The sequence below is a fragment of the Hyperolius riggenbachi genome, chromosome 5 (genome assembly GCF_040937935.1).
Source record: "Hyperolius riggenbachi isolate aHypRig1 chromosome 5, aHypRig1.pri, whole genome shotgun sequence".
Classification (NCBI taxonomy): domain Eukaryota; kingdom Metazoa; phylum Chordata; class Amphibia; order Anura; family Hyperoliidae; genus Hyperolius; species Hyperolius riggenbachi.
In genome coordinates this window covers 92,152,539-92,164,825 of record NC_090650.1, presented here as the reverse complement: position 1 = coordinate 92,164,825, position 12,287 = coordinate 92,152,539, and the positions used below count along the sequence as shown (strand labels likewise).

At 45.6% G+C, this 12,287-nt stretch overlaps 1 protein-coding gene across 3 annotated transcripts in view; it reads left to right on the top strand.

Moving 5' to 3' along the window:
• Positions 1–2,800: 2,800 nt before the first annotated feature.
• The window catches only part of HDAC9 (histone deacetylase 9), a 660,228-nt gene continuing 650,741 nt past the window's right edge, over positions 2,801–12,287 (top strand). For 2 of the 3 annotated variants that reach the window (XM_068235994.1, XM_068235993.1), the window contains exon 1: positions 2,801–2,892. The gene's annotated coding sequence lies outside the window, so the exon portion shown is untranslated. The remainder of the gene's footprint in view (positions 2,893–12,287) is intronic. The other variant, XM_068235991.1, reaches the window with a different exon arrangement.

The window sequence follows — 12,287 nt, the reverse complement described above, 5'->3', positions numbered from 1 at the left end:
GCCTGCTTCATGTCTCTCTGTGTGTCATTCCATGTCCCCCTGTGCCTGCATCGTGTCCCCTGTGTCTTCTGCATGTCCCCCTGTGTCTGCTTTGTGTCTGCTTTGTGTTCATGTGTGTCCTCTTTGTCCCCCGGTGCCTTCTGCATGCCCCCCTGTGCCTGCTTCATGTTTCTCTGTGTGTCATTCCATGTCCCCCTGTACCTGCATTGTTTCCCCTGTGCCTTCTGCATGCCCCCCCCCCCCCCATGCCTGCTTTGTGTCTCTGTGTGTCCTCCGTGTCCCCCTGTGCCTTCTGCATGCCCCCCTGTGCCTGCTTCATGTTTCTCTGTGTGTCATTCCATGTCCCCCTGTACCTGCATCGTGTCCGCTGTGCCTTCTGCATGCCCCCCCATGCCTTTGTGTCTCTGTGTGTCCTCCGTGTCCCTCTGAGCCTTCTGCATGCCCCCCTAGGCCTGCTTCGTGTTTCCTCTGTGTCCCCTGCGCCTTCTGCATGCCCCCCCCCCCATGCCTGCTTTGTGTCTCTGTGTGTCCTCCGTGTCCCTCTGAGGCTTCTGCATGCCCCCCTGGGCCTGCTTCATGTTTCCTCTGTGTCCCCCTGTGCCTTCTGCCTGCCCCCTGTGCCTGCTTTGTGTCTCTGTGTGTCTCCCCGTGTCCCTGCCTCCTGCTTCCCCCCTTTCTGCACTCCCACAGCGTAATGTAATTTACTCACCTCCATGCCAGAGTCCAACGCCGGGCATCATTCCTCTCTGCTTACAGCTCACTCTAGCACCAGGCATTTCCTCCTGCATGACGCGTAATTACACGTGTCATGCAGTAGGTGATGCTGGGTGCTAGAGTGAGCTGTAAGCAGAGAGGAATGTCACCAGGCGATCGACTCCAGCACGGAGGTGAGTAAATTACATCTGCTTTCTTTTCAGGCTCACAGTGCGCAGGACAGGGTCGGACGGAGGCACAAAGGGAGTCCCCGATGTCACATGACGGGATCAGCGGGTTGTTCGTATCGGCGGGTTGTTCATATGTTGGGCGTTCGTAAGTCGGGGACTATCTGTAATTGCAATTACTAAACTGTATCTGAGCGGGCTAGTGAGGCAGGGTTTCTTACTCAGGCTTCCGTCTCTTCCCCTTGCACCCCCCGTCACCCCATGTGACTACCAGGGTTCCTCATTCCGGGTTGAAGGAAGAACCGTGGTAGTCACATGATGCAACTTGGTACGCAAGGAGAAGAGACGGAAGCCTTGGTAAGAAACCCTCCCTCACCCGCTTGCTCAGCAGACCTGAGTGTCAATGGAGTGAAAATGGATCCGATCCGTTTGTGGACCTAGCCTACAGATCCATTGAAGCGTAGACTGGATCAACTTTACCGGATCTGTTTGGCTTTAAAATACCAGTGTGAACTGGGCCTAAGAAAAACAGGCAGAGAGCCTGGAGCACCAATAGTGTAGTATTTCTGGAAAATGGGAAATGTAAAGAAATAACAACTACTTGTGCATTGCTTTGAGCAACCACAATTTTGGGCATGTAGAGAAAGACCGTCTCCATGCAGTTATGATGACTTGATTCATCGTGGATCGCATTACAGAAAAAAAAAAGTTCCATTACATGTAGATGCAGAGGTAACCCCTGGAATGGGGGAAGAAGACAATGCAAGATGGGAGGAAGTGCCTCAATTGTGATACAATATGTGGTGAATGGAGGTAAGTAATAGGAACAGTCTTACCTCGTGATAAGAGGTTAAGATTTTTATTGTAAGACACCACTGAAAAAGACAACGCGTTTCATGGGACCTGCCGCTTCCTCGGGTCAATACAAGACATAGTGTGTCTGAGCTTTTAGGGTGCTCTGAAATGGATATACATAGCTTAGACACTGTCTCATAGTGACCTGAGGAACCGGGCAGGTCAAGAGAAATGCGTTGTCTTTTTATTGGTGTCTAACAAAAAAAAAATCTTAACCTTTTATCATGAGGTAAGACTGTTCCTATTACTTACCTACACTCACTAGATATTGTATCACAATTTTGGCACCTCCGCCCATCTTGCATTGCACTTGCCATAGCAGGACATTATCAACAAATCTATGGGTGGCATAATACCGCTTTCTTCTCCTGTAGATTACACACTGACGTTCTGTGCCCTGATCCTGCCAGTGTAATAATAAGCACTGTTCACCTTCAGCAGGCTTGTATTCCCAGAAGATTAAATTACATCTAGACAGAACTGTTAGAAATAAGCTATGCTATAGATCAAGAGACCAAAGGCCTCCTGGCTGTGACACTGTATACCAGTGACTGCAGCAGTTATTATGTCCCTTATGTCCAGCACTGACAACATCCACTCATGATGATGATGTAATGTAATTTTCCGTCACACGAGACAGGTGGAATATGATGTGAGCTTTTTTAAGAACCCCCCCTAAATAGGATGATGGAGCAGTAGCATCTCTGTGATTGTTGCTGATGCAGAGGTGCTGGTGGGTCAGATTGCCACAATGTGTCCCTGATGTGGATGCTCCCAGCCTCCTCGCCCGTGTTCTTGTTGTGAAACTGATCCACAATTGTTGGCTCAGCCAGCCTCTTCCTCCCTCTATTGAGATGCTATTTTTAGCAAATCCTACTCGTGTCGCCACGGGCTGTGATCACATCTTTCCCTCTTTCTGCCTCCCTCCCATCCTCACCCATCCTTTCCCACTCTATCTGCTCAATTCAAAACATCAGTGACAGCGCTTCTCCAGCAAGCAACTCATCAGCACTGTGACCTGCACAGGCAGCAGCCGCAGCATCAAATCAACTTTGTGTTTTGCTTAGTGCTTTGGCTTTCCTTCCACTTCCTTCTGAGGATGTATCGCTTAGATGAGCGTGGAAGTTCCCTGAGCAGCTGCTGATCACCCAGAGAGGTAAGCTGCCTCATATGTTGCATGCAGTAGTTGGGGAAGTCAGTAGTGTGTGTTTTAGTTTCCTAACAACTAGCTTGCTAGGGTCATTACTAGCTAAACGCAGGTAAGCTGGCAGTTAGCTCAGCATCACATCACTGCACAGCTGTTCAGTTGGGTTCAGGGTGAGACTAGTGCTATATTAGGGCAGACTTTCTGATCAATGGGCTCCTAAATTACTTAAATGCAAAATAAATTTATTAAGAAATGCCTCACAGCAAGCTTTTTACAGAGTCTTACTTTTTAGGTGGCTGACCAACATCCACAGCATTAACTAAGCTCCTATGATATATTACAATATATATTAAGTGACTACATGCACCAGCATATGGTGATATACTTATTGATGTACTTTTTCTTCAGTGTTTGCTAATAAATATGAACCGCTTAATCTACTGAACAGTCAAACAAGCACTAATTATTATAAAGGTGGCCACTAATGATACAATTTGCCAAACGATCATTTACAAACGATTATGAAATGAAAGTTTGGGACCACTAATGGACAAAATTCTCCTAATCAATTCAATCAGATTGACCGGAAAGATCTGAAAATTAGAGTGATTTCATTAATCTGATCAGATTTGTTAGGAGATTTTCATCTGTTAGTGGCTCCATGCAATAATTTCCAATCGTTAAGACAAATAATCGTTCGTAAATGATCAAATTGTATCGTTAGTGGCCACCTTTAAGCCTTGTACACACTTTCAATTATGATTGGTCAATCGCTGATCAATTTTCCCACCTCCGTGTAGTATGAGGGGCAGCAGATATTGAATACTATGAGTAGATTGTGTAGATAAACCCTCATACTACATCGAAGTAGTAAAATTGGTCAGTGATCGGCCAATCATAATTGAAAGTGTGTACCAGGCTTTATTCATAAAACCACAACATATTATCTTCCTTTATTAAACAGCAACAATATGCTATATAAAGCAGGGGAACAGATTACAAAAGTTGTGACAATCACAAAAGCAGGACATAGAAGGACAGGAATATTCTGTTCCAACAGAACTTACAATCCATTACAGGCAATGTGGGGGAATGGTGAGAGAACATAGAAACTTCTCTGTAAACATAAGATACGCAATAAATGTTTGCAGATCTGTTTGGCTTCATTTATATTTTAGTAATACATTTAAGTGGAAAATATCCATTCTTCTATTACGTTATTAGCTGGGTGCACTTTATTGAAGTCCAAGAAGACGCAGCGAAAAGTGTACTTTTTGTGAATTAGTTTACATGTTCTTCCTTGCAGACAGTTCATTATTATTCACATTAGCAGAGTTTAAGCAACATCCCTATGTGGCTTTCAATGCAGACTGGTCTAGTTAGAGATCTCTAAATAAAGTTCCATTGTTCAAACATTTCTTTTGTTTTTTGAATCAAATGGAAGCTAAGTGTTAAAAGTTACAAGGTGATTTTCTTTTTCCGTGCGCTTCCATTTGGACTGTGATGTTTTTTTCATCAAAAATTGAGATTTTGGATCGGTGACATGACACTCATTAGATAAAGTAACATTTTCTGTATTATTGCTAGCAGTAATTATAATCGCTTGCGGTAACCCCAACTAACACTAATAAACTCTTGAAAAGTTGCACTTATCAGTTGCTAATATTACATTTTCTTCTGCTAATATCTCAACACCAGTGCCATGGTGACCACCTAATTAATGCTTCTGTCAGAACTATGGCATCTCCATGTTACTGCAGCAATGTGCAATGAAACTCCATACTGAAGCTGTAAACTCCGCTGTTGAAGCTGTGAACCAAGTGCTGATGTACTTTTTGCTCTCGTCGTCAGTGGCGTAGCAATAGGGGTTGCAGAGGTCTCGACTGCACCGGGGCCCTGTAGGACCCTTTCTCAACCGCAGTATTAGTTATTTATTGGTCATGTGCTTGTAATGATCATGTTTATAAATTATTTGAATGACAATAACCATTAACAAGCTGTTCCCCACCCCCGTCTTGCACTTCTGGCACTGTGTTGTCCTTTGCAGGTCTTGGTGCGCCGTATCAATTGTTATGTATAGAGTGCTGGGGGGGGGGGGGGGGGGCATGTAAAACTCGTACCGGGGCCCATAGCTCCTTAGCTATGCCACTGGCTCTCTGCTGTATTCTCTGCTAAAGACTTGCAGTCATAAACAGTAAGCAACAAAAAAAAAAGGATTTTCCACTACTGATTACTCTGCAAAGGGAACGCTATACTGCTTCCATCTATGTAAGGTTAGTTAAGGTCAGCGTTAGTTGTAGGTGACTGTTAACTAAATTTCATGATTGCGCACCTCAATTTAACATCTGCTCAACCTACGTGATGCCTGTAGAGCACGCTAATCTTGCTTCATGTGCGACATAGACTCATTTATCTTATGTGAGCCAGAGATGTAAGGCAGCACAATATCCAGATACGGAACAGCTGTTTATATAGCTGATCAGCCTTTTATGGTTCTTGCTAGGGTTACCCATTTGTACATCTTCATATCTATAGAGGAGAAGGGTTGGATCAGACACGCCCCAGTGCCCATCTAGACTTGGGATCAGTGGCATAGCAAATTCAATAGGCGATGCAGAGGTTTCAACAGCACCAGGGCCCTTGGGCCGGAGGGTCCTCCAGTGGGGCCCTCTCTCCAGTGCAGTATTAGCTCTATATTGGTCCAGTGCTAGCATTGATCACTTCTATAGATGCTTAGAATAGTGGTAGTCATCACCAAACGGTTCCCCATCCCCTGCTTGCACTTTGGCGGTCCACGAAAGGTTTTGGTATGCTATATACATTGTTATGTATAGAGTGCTGGGGGCGGGGAGGGCATGTAAAACTTGCCCTGGGGCCCAAAGCTCCTTAGCTACGCCACCACTTGTATTGGCCAGAACATTCAACTTATCTGCTTACTAATTTTCCAGAGGGTGCCTAGCTTGGGTTGGGGGGGAGGGGGGAAGGAGGGGGGTTGCTGCTAGCTAGCCAATCAAATTGTGTGATAATCATCCCATCTCTCGTCTATTGTAATCTGTATATTATTGATATGAGGTCACACAGCTATAATTAATTTGGGTGATGCTGATTTAACCCTTAGACTGTCGCAGACATCTATATAGTTCTGAGTTTTTTGTTTTTTTTTTGTATAAAATTACTTCCGCCTGCTTCGGACATCTTTAGGTGTGTTTGCTGCCCCATATTCCTTTACCTCAGATGTTTAAAAGGCGTTTAGTACAAAGTTTATGCTCAGTTCCAACCAGAGCCGGCCCGCCCATGAGGCGGGGTGAAACTTTTGCCTCAGGCGGCACTTCTGGGGGGGGCGGCACCCGCCCATCCGTGGGTGTGGGGGGCCGCCCGAGCTGGAGGGGATAGCGGGCAGGAAGGGGGTATTGAGCCTAGCGGCAGGGAGGTGGGTCGGACCCCCCCCCCCCCTCCCTCGCCTGGGTCCCCCGTCCTCCGCTCCCCTCCAGCTGTAAAAAGTTACGTTGCTGGCTGCAGCTATTAGTAAGAGGCAACGGGCGGGGATCACTCACCTCTTCCTCGTTCCAGCGTGCGCTCCACTGACGTCACTTCCTCCTACGCCGCAGGACGTGATGTCAGTGGAGTGCACGCTTAACGAGGAAGAGGTGAGTGATCCCCGCCCGTTGCCTCTTACAATAGCTGCAGCCAGCGACATAACTTTTTAAAGCTGGAGGGGAGCGGAGGGGGGGGGGGGAGGGACCCAGGCGAGGGAGGGGGGGGTCCGACCCCCCTCCCCGCCGCTAGGCCCAATATCCCCTACCTGCCCGCTATCCCCTCCAGCTCGGGCGGCTCCCCACACCCACAGCTTGGGGGGGGAGGGGAGGGGGAGGCGGCGATTTCTTTAAAGATTGCCTCAGGCGGCAAAAAGTCTAGGGCCGGGCCTGGTGCCAACTTTCTACTTGACTTGAAATATACAAATAATTCTAAGATGGTGCAGAGTTATGCAAATGTTACTGCAAATCTAGGCAGCTTGAAAATGGGCCAATCACATGCTTTCCATTCTACAATAGATTTTCATAATCATTAGCATAATTCTCAATCCTCTCAAATTTATTTGCACCTTAGTGATATCCTTACTGAGTAATAAGGACTTTGGTACATCTGTATTTAGGCAAGACAATTAAAGGGGTGTACATTAATTTTCACCCCCTGGTCACTTTGGCGCTGGGTGAGCTGAATGACAGCTCACCCTACTGCCGCTGAAATTCCGGGCGACATTAATTGCTGTTCCCCCTCCGAGTTGATACAATTCGGAGGGGGAATAGTAATTAACATAATTTGAGGTTTGGCAATCGCCGGATCCCCGAATTACCTGTGGCCGGACCACAGACTATAACATTGCTGCTATAGCGGTGCGAAACTCAGGCAGTACATGGTCGCGCATGCACCGAGAAGCTCTTTCTCGTTTAAAGGGAACATGTAGCAAGAAGTATAGGGAGGCTGGCATATTTTTTTCCCTTTAAACAGTACCAGTTGCCTGGCAGCCCTGCTGGTCTATTTTGCTGCAGTAGTCTTTGAATCACACCAGAAAGAAGCATGCAGCTAATCTTGTCAAATTTGACAGAAATGTCTAACATCTGATCTGCTGCATGCTTGTTCAGGGTCTATGGCTAAACTTATTACAGGCAGAGGATCAGCAGGATGCCGGGCAACTGGTATTGCTTAAAAAGGAAATAAATATGGCAGCCTCCATATACCTCTCACTTCAGGTTTCCTTTAATAAGCACAATTCAAGCATAGTTGGCACTGGCTTGTAGTTTTTTTTTAATAGCTGGCAATCTAAGTGTTAACACAGCCTCATTTAATATCCACTTTGAAATCTCCCAAGTATCATTTAGTTATTGGCATGTGACTACAGGTTGGAAGTCTGTACCCGTGCAACTGCCAAAGACCTGTAAGCTGCAGCATACCTGATCTGCCACCATATGGGACTACTAGCCCCTAAGGAGTCGAGGGGCTGCAGACTGCCTATGTCTTACTACATTCATGGCGGAGGTGCAAAATGATTAATAACTGTTTGCCATTCACTGACATGGTGCTGCGGGTCATTGGTTCAGAGAAAAACAAATCATTGTTCAGGTCAAAGGAAGGCAGCAGTAAGTGATATGTGATCACATATAATTAAATCTTCCACTGGGGTGTCACAAAGGGACTGGTAGGTAGGAAACAGGTGGAACACTTTCCCCCGAACATATAATTTCTGTTATTATCTTGTACAAATAAAATAACTAGGTGCTGAGAACTGAGAAGGCTGCAGGTGTTTTTGGCTTCCAGATAGCTATATTTGGTGTGTGTACTTTATTAAAATAATATCATATGTACTCCGGTTGAATTACTGGGTTTAGCAACACAAGTGTTCATTCAAAACAAGATTGAATAATAAGGCAGAGTTTGGCCTGCAGACTGAATTTTCTTGCATGTCCTGTTGTTTAATTGATGCTTGTGGCAGAATCAGAGCAGTTGTGTTTATGAACTTAGTGGGTTTCGGTATTATATAGAAACTGCATTTACAGCGTGCGATCGCAATGCTCAGACTTGGGTATATACAGAGATGTGGAATCCTTAACAGTGGCATAGCTAAGGGTCTGTGAGACCCAGTGCCAGTTTTATATTGGGTCCCTTTAAGCTCTCTCTATTCAGTGGCTTAGCAAGAGGGTGGTGCAGAGGCTGAGACTGCACGGGGCTGCTGGATCTGAGGGGCCCATATTAAGCCTTTCTCCAATTGCTGCATTAGCTTTTATTGGCATAGTGGTTAGCACTCTCGCCTTGCAGTGCTGGGTCCCTGGTTCGAATCCCAGTGAAGGCACTATCTGCATGGAGTTTGATTGTTCTCCCTGTGTTTGTGTGGGTTTCCTCCAGGTACTCAAGTTTCCTCCCACATCCCAAAAACATACATATTTCAGCCCCTCTGAGGGACAGCTAAGTAACAAGACAATATACAATGTACAGCGCTGCAGAAGATATCCACGCTATATAAATACTAAATCATAATAAATAATGATTATGTAATAAATACCTCTACATGTGCTTTAAATAGTGAAAATCATTAAAAAAAAACATTCCTTTACACCTCTCATGCACAGAGGTAGCCTGTATTATTTGATTATTATACATACAGTGCTCAAAGGGGGAGTTTAGTGTAAAATTGCACTGGGGCCTATGGCTTTGTTGCAATGCCACTGACTCTATACCTATCACGGCCTGACAAGGACATCTGCAGTGTCAGAAAGAAGTAGGGGAAGAGGAACAGTTTGATAATTATTACCATCGTAGAGGCATACTATATAGAGCATTCATTACCACTATAGCACCAATTTGTTTTTTGAGTGCAGTTGCATGTGTGCAGGTTTCTTAACATGTATGTGATTTGTGATGTGTGTATGGTGTTGGTTTTGTGAGGCATGTGTTTGAGTTGGAATCACTGCATATACTACAATGCATATATTCATTTCATGAATGTGTTTTTGCATGGTTATAAAAAAAAGGGTAATTAAAAACAGACCATAATCCAAAGGGTGAAATCTTGCTCTATACTTGGACATTACGGAGCAGTTTTGAAAAAAATCTGTGACTTAACCACTTAAGGACCCACCCTTTACCCCCCCTTAAGGACCAGCGCTGTTTTAGCTGATCTGTGCTGGGTGGGCTGTGCAGCCCCCAGCACAGATCAGGGTGCAGGCAGAGCGACCAGATCGCCCCCCTTTTTTTCCCCACTAGGGGGATGATGTGCTGGGGGGGTCTGATCGCTCCTGCCTTGCCTGGGTGTTGCGGGGGGGGGGGGGGGGCACCTCAAAGCCCCCCTCCGCGGCGAAATTCCCCCCCTCCCTCTCATACCTTTGCCCTCTAGCAATCTGGGCTGCACAGGACGCTATCCGTCCTGTGCAGCCAGTGACAGGCTGTCCCCTGTCACATAGCGGCGATCCCCGGCCGCTGATTGGCCGGGGATCGCCGATCTGCCTTACGGCGCTGCTGCGCAGCAGCGCCGTACAATGTAAACAAAGCGGATTATTTCCGCTTGTGTTTACATTTAGCCTGCGAGCCGCGATCGGCGGCCCGCAGGCTATTCACAGAGCCCCCCGCCATGAATTGACAGGAAGCAGCCGCTCGTGCGAGCGGCTGCTTCCTGATTAATTAGCCTGCAGCCGGCGACGCAGAACTGCGCCGCTGGTCCTGCAGCTGCCACTTTGCCGACGCGCGGTATGAGTGCGCGGTCGGCAAGTGGTTAAAGCCACAGTTCAGATCAATTTTTATAACTCACAAGCTGAACACCCAAAATTGCTCAGGTATTTATTTATTTGGTTGTTGTTGGGTCTGGCCTCTTTTTCTAACCTTGACACACAGTCACTCAGTGACCAAGTTTGTGAGCTTTGTGGGCCTTGGCATCAATAATGTAAGAATGGAAGCAGTTTAAATTATCTCATTGAAATCAAGCAAGAAAATCAGATTGGTTGTTTGTGGCTCTGCCCCCTTTTCCGAATTTGACCTTCAGTTTGAGGCCTTTGCCATTAACTGTGTAAGAATTGCAAATGACAGCAATTTAAATATTCCACTTGAAAATCAATAGGTGAATTTTGATTGGTTGTTTTAGGCTCCACTCACTTTTCTGAATATTAATCCCAGTTACCCAGTGACCAACTGTGCCAAGTTTAAGAATCCTGCCATTAACAGTGTAAGAATGGCTGCAGTTTATATTTTCCCTTTTAAAAATTTGGTTCTTGGTGGCTCCGCCTCCTTTTTCTAACCTTGACACATAGTCACTCAACGACCAAGTTTGTGAGCTTTGGAGGCCTTGGCATCAATGATGAGAAAATGGAAGCAGTTTATCAATCAAACAAATCTGATTGGCTGTTTTTGGCTCCACCTCATTTCCTGAATTTCAACCCCAGTCACCCAATAACCAACTGTACCAGGTTTGAGGCTTGTGCCATTAACAGTGCAAGAATGGCAGCAATTAAATACTCCCCTTGAAAATCAATAGGTGAATTTTGATTGGCTTCTGTAGGCTCCGCCCACTTTCCTCAATATTAATTCTAGTCACCCGGTGACCAATTTTGCCATGTTTAAGAACCCTATCATTAACAGTGTAAGAATGGCTGCAGTTTACATTTTCACATTTAAAAAAGTGGTTGTTGTTGGCTCTGCCCTTTTTTTCTAACCTTGACACACAGTGACTCAACAACCAAGTTTGTGAGCTTTGGGGTCCTCGGCATCAATAATGTGAGAATGGAAGCAGTATAAATGTTTCCATTGAAATCAAGCAAAGAAATCTAATTGGCTGTTTGTAGCTCTGCCCCCTTTTTCTGAATTTGAACCCCTGTCACCCAATGACCGACGGTACCAGGTTTGAGGCCTCCGCCATTAAAGGAAACCTGAAATTACTTTAAAAAAAAAAGAGTTTCACTTACCTGGGGCTTCTGCCAGCCTCCTGTGCCTGCGCTGTCACAGAACAATCTTTCGATCCCCCACCGTGGATAAGTTTTGTTATCGCCACTGCACCTGCATGGCCCTGGCTGCGCAAGTCCTTGTTCGCGCTCCCGTTGCCGGGAGCCTCCTGCGCAGGCGCAGTATGGGGTTTTCTTGAATGCATGCATTATACTACTTTGTTGCTGAGGTTTCGGTTGCCAATAAAAATCTAGTAGTTCTGACAGGTTTTTGGTCCAGTCTATCTTCTCATGGGGGATTCTTAGTATTTCCTTTATTTTTTATATTTCCTGGAAAGCCTTTAGGGTCCGTTTCCACTGCTGCACATTTAAAGCATTTCTCGACATGTGATTCATAAATCAATAGGCTGCTGTCCGATTTGCAAAAATTGGAGGGCATGCTGCATTTTTCACAGCAGGCATCCGAGTCCTTATAGCCATGCATGACACAGCTAGAGGGATTCAATAACAGCTGTGTTGGCATCGAGTCTTGCAGGAGCCATGCTGGCACTGTACGGAAACGGTTCCTCATAGAAAGATGTTCTCCAGCCTCCCTGTTCTCTGTACACTTTTCTGGCAGTGGGACTGAGCAACTGATGTTTAGTAAGTGCTTTTCGAAAATAAAGAAAGCCCTGAGAATCCCCCATGAAGAGATGGATTAGTCCAGAATTTGCCATATATTTACTAGCTGCCTGAAATGACAGCCACATAGGTAAAAAATGTAATTTATAGTGCATTTTCCTCTTGGACAAATGTAGATATTTTATGTATAATAAACATGGATTTTAAATTTTACAATTTTCCAGAATAGTGATCCTTCAATGATAACTTTCTCCTTGTCCTTTCTGGAGCCTCACCCCTCTCTACTGGCTCTGACCAGCCTTTGTTCATGCCAATAGTAAGGGGTGAGCGGCAGCCTTGCCCCCTCCCATATCCCCAATA